The sequence below is a fragment of the Bos mutus genome, chromosome 15 (genome assembly GCF_027580195.1).
Source record: "Bos mutus isolate GX-2022 chromosome 15, NWIPB_WYAK_1.1, whole genome shotgun sequence".
NCBI lineage: Eukaryota > Metazoa > Chordata > Mammalia > Artiodactyla > Bovidae > Bos > Bos mutus.
Genome location: NC_091631.1, coordinates 68,552,389 through 68,560,041, shown reverse-complemented (window position 1 = coordinate 68,560,041; position 7,653 = coordinate 68,552,389). Strand labels below are relative to the sequence as shown.

Below are 7,653 nucleotides of genomic sequence, written 5' to 3'. Positions count from 1 at the left end.
ATCTGTGTCATCTTCGATTTCTTTCATCAGTGTTTCATATTTTTCTTATAGAAGTCTTTTGTTTGTAAGTATTTTATTATTTCCATTGTAATGGTGAATGAGATTGTTTCCTTAATTTCTCTTTCTGATTTTTCAGTGTTAGTATATAGAAATGCAAGGGGATTTCTACATATTAATTTTCTATCCTGCAACTTTACTATATTCATTGATTAGCTCTAGTAATTTTCCATTGGCATCTTTAGTGTTTTCTATGTGTAGATCTTTCTTTACAGCCTTGATTATACAAAAGCCTTTCTGCTAACTGCCCCCCGCCCCGTTTGTTTTCATAAAAAGTTGCTCCACATTTTGATGTATTTTTTGAAGTAGGTGAGCTCAGCACACTCTTAATTTTCTATCTTGATTTCCAACCCCTGAATAAACTGTTTTACTTTTCCTAAAAGGAATCATAACTAATCCAGTTAGGGAAACAAATGTGAATAAAACAGCCATTAATCCATAACTTCAGCATGTCATAGTGAGATCAAACTCAAATCTGTAGTCATAGCATGTGATTTTCTCAGTGATTACTTGCTATGTTGCTTTGCAAAAAAAAGATTATGTCTGTAGTATAACAGTAATTCTCTAATATTTATTGACCAAAGAAGGGGAAATAAAAGAGGTCCCAGTCCCTAATTTCTGAAGGAAGGTGAAGGTGAAGGTGAAGTCTCTCAGTAGTGTCTGACTCTGCGACCCTGTGGACTGTAGCCTACCAGTCTTCTCCATCCATGGGATTCTCCAGGCAAGAATACTGGAGTGGTTTACAATTTCCTTCTCCAGGGGATCTTCCCAACCCAGGGATCGAACCGGGGTCTCCTGCATTGGAGGCAGACGCTTTAACCTCTGAGCCACCAGGGAAGCCCGATCTATGAAATCCTAATCTAATAGGTATGAGATTTAGACCCAGAGTTCAATTTCATCAAGTGTTATTTATGATTCTGATGAAGTATTTCTAAGGCGGCACTTTGGGAAACATTAAATTATTTCAAAAATAAATTGTGAGTACCCATCTCTCTATTGATATGAACTATTTAATAATCTATGAACCATAGTATTTCATTTACCTATTTAAATTGCCATCTTTCTAAATAATCATAACATCTTTATTCTTTAATTTTTTTTACAAGTCCCTGGTATGTAACTTTCAAATACTAAATATGTAGCATTTGGTTTAAGCCTATATACATCTAATTTTATCTACTCTAAAGAGAATTAATAAATATATAAAATATTTCATTGGGAAAAAATTAGTTATAATTAGAGGACCCATATCATGGTTTGTGAAAAAGTTGAGAGAATAATATGTAAGATTTTAGTTATTAATTGAAGAGGTATTTGTGAAGGGAATTTTAGCTGAAGGTGGAGGGTGTGAAGAAAACACAGGAAGGTTGCAATTCATATTCAGAGACTAAAAGCTCAGTATGCTTTGAATGTAGTAAGCAAATGGCAAATAGTGGAATTTATACACTAAGTGCATTTCTATAATAGATAGTAAATGGTTTCAATAGTAAACAAAGGAATTTATGATCCACTTAATTACGGAATTAAAGGTTTTTGAGCTGGAAAAGACCTTCTAGCATTCATCTTCTGTTAGAAAGTCCGTGGTAATTTAGACTACACTATATTTTAGAGCATCTCAAGGTGGGAAAGGGGGATCGACACGCCAAGCCTTAAATTGTTTGACTATGACCTTAAGTAGCAACTAGTAGATTTGTCTCAAACCTACAGTATACAAAGGCATTTTCTTTCAAAAAGACCCATTGAAAGTTCATATGGTAGATGTTTTTAAAATGTATTTTGCAAAGAGATTAAGTGGCTTGTTCAAAGTCAGAGACTGAAAAATGACAAATGAGGATTGACATCTGGTTTCTCATACATTTTCCTATAATGTGTACTCCATATTAATGGACTTTTCCACTATTCTTATATTCTAAAGATGATAGTATAACCGCTGATTTTGTTTTGTTTTATTTTAATATCTGTATTTGCTTTTCTGACAAGTGTTTCTAGAATGTAACTCTTGCTTCAGTCCTTGTGGTAGTACAACCATTTGTATTCTTGGTACAGTACGGCTAGCAAAATGTTTTTGCCAAAAGTCCCACAGACCAGCTACTTCTCACAGGCTGGAGGTTGGTAACTTTCATAGAAAAGAAAGTATGCAGATGAAGCAATACAAACATCTTCAGGGACACTCTATTTTGCAATCAGGAAGACAGCTAGCATTCTTCCATAGATGGTTCTTGTGCCTGCAAAGTTTCTTTTTTTTTTTTTTTCCCTATGACATAATTTCAAAAGCATCAGGAAATATTAACTTTTAAAATTGTCTGTGGAAACTATGACAATGTTATCAGAACTTTGAATGCACCTTTGTTAGTATATAACTTGATAGTTATGGAATTTCAATTTAAAATCAACTGAAGTCCAAAAGTAGTTTTTAAAAAGCAGGCATTGTTGAAAGCATTAGTCATAAGTTTTAATTTGTTTGGATTTTCCTTCTAGAAAATACCACCTCATCATTTCATATTTCCCAAGTCAAATCTTTTGAAGACGTTTTTCCTGATCAGCTGTGAAAAATATTGTAATTCAACGTTATCTTGGCATAAATATATTCAAGAAAGGAAATTAAAGGACAGATTCAAAACATCTGCCAGATCCTGATAAAGATAGCGAAAATGATTTAGTCTGAGTCATTATCTCCCACTCAGGACTATATACCTCAGAGCTAGTCAACCCGCTTAATCATAGTTTGAATAGTCAGTCAAATGGAGTCTGACACTTTATTTCATTTTCTATCAAATATTTTTTTTTCTCACTGTCAATCTGTGGCCTCCTTAGTTCTCATTTTAATTCTTATTATGAATACACACCCAGTTCCACAAGTATTTTTGTGGTTAGTAGAAACTTGCAATTAAATTGCCCATTCATTAATTATTAATCTGGTGTAGGTGACTTATGCCATTAAGTAGATGTTCAGTTCAGTTCAGTTCAGTTCAGTCACTCAGTCATGTCCAACTCTTTGTGACCCCATGGACAGCAGCATGGACTGCATGCATCAATTAAGTAGATGGCTTAGAGCTTAAATTGAGCAAGACGCCCCCTTCCACGTGTAGTTTGGTGAATTTAGGCTACAGATCAGATTTTCAACATACAGATAGATGCTAATTTTGAGAAGCATGCTCGTATTACATGTACCACTTAGCAATATGCATGTAAGTGATTGTTGAAATACAGTGCTAATATTTTACAAAACATATTAAGGGATCATCTATAAGTTACTATAATTAATAAGAGTGGAGTTGCTTTTCTTTCTTACAAAAGATTCTAATTCTTTCCCACAGGTAATATAGTTTTAATTTGGAACAAGAGATTTCAAAAGAAGTAAAGGGTAAATAACAATCTTAGTATGTGTTCAAATGTTTTGACACTTCAGTGAAAACTATACATTTAGTGACCAGTTTCATGCTTTATAATTTCAGTGAATATTGATCAGTATAAGAGAAAAGAAAGATGAGGAATGAGATTGAGTGAATTTTAAGTCTCACACAAAGTGCTTTCTTGTCTTATCCTAAATGTTATTGACTTTGACCATATGACTGGGATAGAAGAAAATAACCCAACTGAGTATAATTATCTACTCCAGGAAAATTAGAAGATTCATAGAATTCTGGGTAAGAGGAAAAGGGAACATTCATATATCTATCTATGAACAATTAGAGAATGTGAAATACTTGTTCTTTTACTTATTCTCTGTTAAAACTAAGGATAAACTAAAATAAATTAGGAGGACTTGTCATGACATTTTCAGTGTTCTTGACTATTTTGGTTTTAGGGTGTGTTGGTCACCAACTTCAGGAACTTCGCAGGTGTAATCTGAAACCAACCCCTGTGGTGGAGAGCATGGAGAGATCAAAAAAGAAGCAAATCACTCCAGAATTTTAGGTGGCAAGTTTAATGAGCAAAGGAACTTACATAAAGAGGTCTGTGTGGGAGACTGCAAGACAAGCAATTCTCCACAACTGCTCACCAGAATCTTTAAGTTTATGTGGAGATCTCGGGGCTTCTCAGGAGATACAAGAAACTTTGGTTCAATCCCTGGATCGGTAAGATCTCCTGGAGAAGAGAAATGGCAACCCAATCCAGTACTCTTGCCTGGAAAATGTCGTGGACAGAGGAGCCTGGTGGGCTACAGTTCATGAGTTGCAAAAGGGTCAAACATGACTGAACACAGCATAGCATAGAACCCTTGAGGTTACTGTCAAGTATATAGCCCAGCTGTATACATGATTAAGCAACACATTATCCCCTCAAGATTGGATTATTAAAGAGCTCCACCCTGGGAACAGTGGATGGAATGCAAATTCCTAGAACAGGGTAGAGGGTAAAGTGTATCCAGTTGCCTGGTTCCAGCTCACAGGTCAATCATCAGTTACATGTTCCCCATGATCTCTCCCAACATTGCACTCTTACTGAATGGCTTTTACAATCTTACAGGCCTCCTCTTCTGCAGTGTGCCCTGAACGTTCAGTGAGGAGCTTCAGTAGCATGGAGGTGACTTGTTTGGCCACTGTTTAGCTGCACTGGAGGCATATGCCACAGAAAGATATAGGCACATTCAAGAGAAAGTACCAACTAAGACAAAGATTCCCAAATAGGTAACAGTTTTTTCAAGAGTCTCATGATTTGGACCAGTGATTTATTAAATCCCCTGGGCTGGAGATTGGATCACTCAGGGTGTTTTCTTGTATCCTTGTGTATGCAAGGGGCATCTGTGCTTTATAAGTCAGGATGTGGAAAACAAGTCTGCCTCAGGTTCTTGCTGGTGGACCTGAATGTCTCTCCACACACCCTGACCCTGCTTCTCCTGCTGCTGCTAAGTCGCTTCAGTTGTGTCTGACTGTGCGACCCCATAGATGGCAGTCTATCAGGCTCCTCTGTCCCTGGGATTCTCCAGGCAAGAATACTGGAGTGGATTGCCATTTCCTTCTCCAATGCATGCATGCATGCTAAGTTGCTTCAGTCCTGTCCGACTCTCTGTGACCCTATGCACAGCAGCCCACCAGGCTCTTCTGTCCACAGGATTCTCTAGGCAAGAATACTGCAGTGGGTTGTCATTTCCTTCTCCTTACCCTGACCCTACAAGGCTTTAATCACAATCATCCACCCCTCATTTTCCAACTGTCTAAGACATAAGGTTAATCCCTTTGGAGTTAGACCAAATGTCAGTTCAAAGGGTTAATGGCCAAGGTTCATTGTAATCACCAGCCAAACTGCTCTGAATTCTGTCCACTGAGGGATACAAAGGTGCTACAACAGGAAGAGGGTCTGGGTCATTTGGAGAATCTACATACTCTATCAGGGCCTAGTATCACCTACATTTCTATAGACAGTGAGCTGAAACACAAGATGCTCCTCTGCTGCAAATAGGCTGCCACTTAGTCAAAGCTGAGATTTGAACAATGGCAGAGGTGGGTTGGTCCTTCTGGCCACTGCCCCTGGCCTCAGGCGTGGGGGCATGGGGTAGCTCATCCCACCCCTGGTCTCGGATTGATTATGTTCTTTGCAGCCAAAGATGGAGAAGCTCTATACAGTCAGCAAAAACAAGACCAGGAGCTGACTGTGGCTCAGACCATGAACTCCTTATTGCCAAATTCAGACTTAAATTGAAGAAAGTAGGGAAAACCACTAGACCATTCAGGTATGACCTAAATCAAATCCCTTATAGAATATACAGTGTAAGTGAGAGATAGATTTAAGGGCCTAGATCTGATAGATAGAGTGCCTGATGAACTATGGAATGAGATTAAACACATTGTACAGGAGACAGAGATCAAGACCATTCTCAAAGAAAAGAAATGCAAAAAAAGCAAAATGGCTGTATGTGGAGGCCTTACAAATAGCTGTGAAAAGAAGAGAAGTGAAAAGCAAAGGAGAAAAAGAAAGATATAAACATCTGAATTCAGAGTTCCAAAGAATAGCAAGACGAGATAAGAAAGCCTTCTTCAGTGATCAATGCAAAGAAGTAGAGGGAAAAAACAGAATGGGAAAGACTAGGGATCTCTTCAAGAAAATCAGAGATACCAAAGGAACATTTCATGCAAAGATGAACTCGATAAAGGACAGAAATGGTATGGACCTAACAGAAGCAGAAGATATTAAGAAGAAATGGCAAGAATATGCAGAAGAACTGTACAAAAAAGATCTTCACGGTGGTAATAATAATCACAATGGTGTGATCACTGACCTAGAGCCAGACATCCTGGAATGTGAAGTCAAGTGGGCCTTAGAAAGCATCACTACGAACAAAGCTAGTGGAGGTGACGGAATTCCAGTTGAGCTATTCCAAATCCTGAAAGATGATGCTGTGAAAGTGCTGCACTCAATAGGCCAGCAAATTTGGAAAACTCAGCAGTGCCCACAGGACTAGAAAAGGTCAGTTTTCATTCCAATCCCAAAGACAGGCAGTACCAAAGAATGCTCAAACAACTGCACAATTGCACTCATCTCCCATGCTAGTAAAGTAACGCTCAAAATTCTCCAAGCCAGGCTTCAGAAATATGTGAACCGTGAACTTCCTGATGTTCAAGCTGGTTTTAGAAAAGGCAGAGGAACCAGAGATCAAATTGCCAACATCCGCTGGATCATGGAAAAAGCAAGAGAGTTCCAGAAAAACATCTATTTCTGCTTTATTGACTATGCCAGAGCCTTTGACTGTGTGGATCACAATAAACTGTGGAAAATTCTGAAAGAGATGGGAATACCAGACCACCTGATCTGCCTCTTGAGAAATTTGTATGCAGGTCAGGAAGCAACAGTTAGAACTAGACATGGAACAACAGACCGGTTCCAAATAGGAAAAGGAGTTCATCAAGGCTGTATATTGTCACCCTGCTTATTTAACTTCTATGCAGAGTACATCATGAGAAACGCTGGACTGGAAGAAACACAAGCTGGAATCAAGACTGCAGGGAGAAATATCAATAACCTCAGATATGCAGATGACACCACCCTTATGGCAGAAAGTGAAGAGGAACTAAAAAGCCTCTTGATGAAAGTGAAAGTGGAGAGTGAAAAAGTTGGCTTAAAGCTCAACATTCAGAAAACAAAGATCATGGCATCCAGGCCCATCACTTCATGGGAAATAGATGGGGAAACAGTGGCAGTCTTTATGTTTCTGGGCTCCAAAATCACTACAGATGGTGACTGCAGCTATGAAATTAAAAGGCGCTTACTCCTTGGAAGCAAAGTTATGACCAATCTAGATAGCATATTCAAAAGCAGAGATAGTACTTTGCTAACAAAGGTTCGTCTACTCAAGGCTATGGTTTTTCCAGTGGTCATGTATGGATGTGAGAGTTAGACTGTGAAGAAGGCTGAGCGCCAAAGAATTGATGCTTTTGAACCGTGGTGTTGGAGAAGACTCTTGAGAGTCCCTTGGACTGCAAGGAGATCCAACCAGTCCATTCTGAAGGAATTCAGCCCTGGGATTTCTTTGGAAGGAATGATGCTCAAGCTGAAACTCCAGTACTTTGGCCACCTCATGTGAAGAGTTGACTCATTGGAAAAGACTCTGATGCTGGGAGGGATTGGGGGCAGGAGGAGAAGGGGACGACAGAGGAT

The 7,653-nt window shown here is 38.6% G+C and overlaps 1 non-coding gene across 1 annotated transcript; it reads right to left on the bottom strand.

The window, feature by feature from the left end:
- Positions 1 to 822: 822 nt before the first annotated feature.
- Positions 823 to 894, bottom strand: TRNAW-CCA (transfer RNA tryptophan (anticodon CCA)). Its single transcript has one exon. It is a non-coding gene; the product is annotated as a tRNA-Trp (tRNA).
- Positions 895 to 7,653: the final 6,759 nt, after the last annotated feature.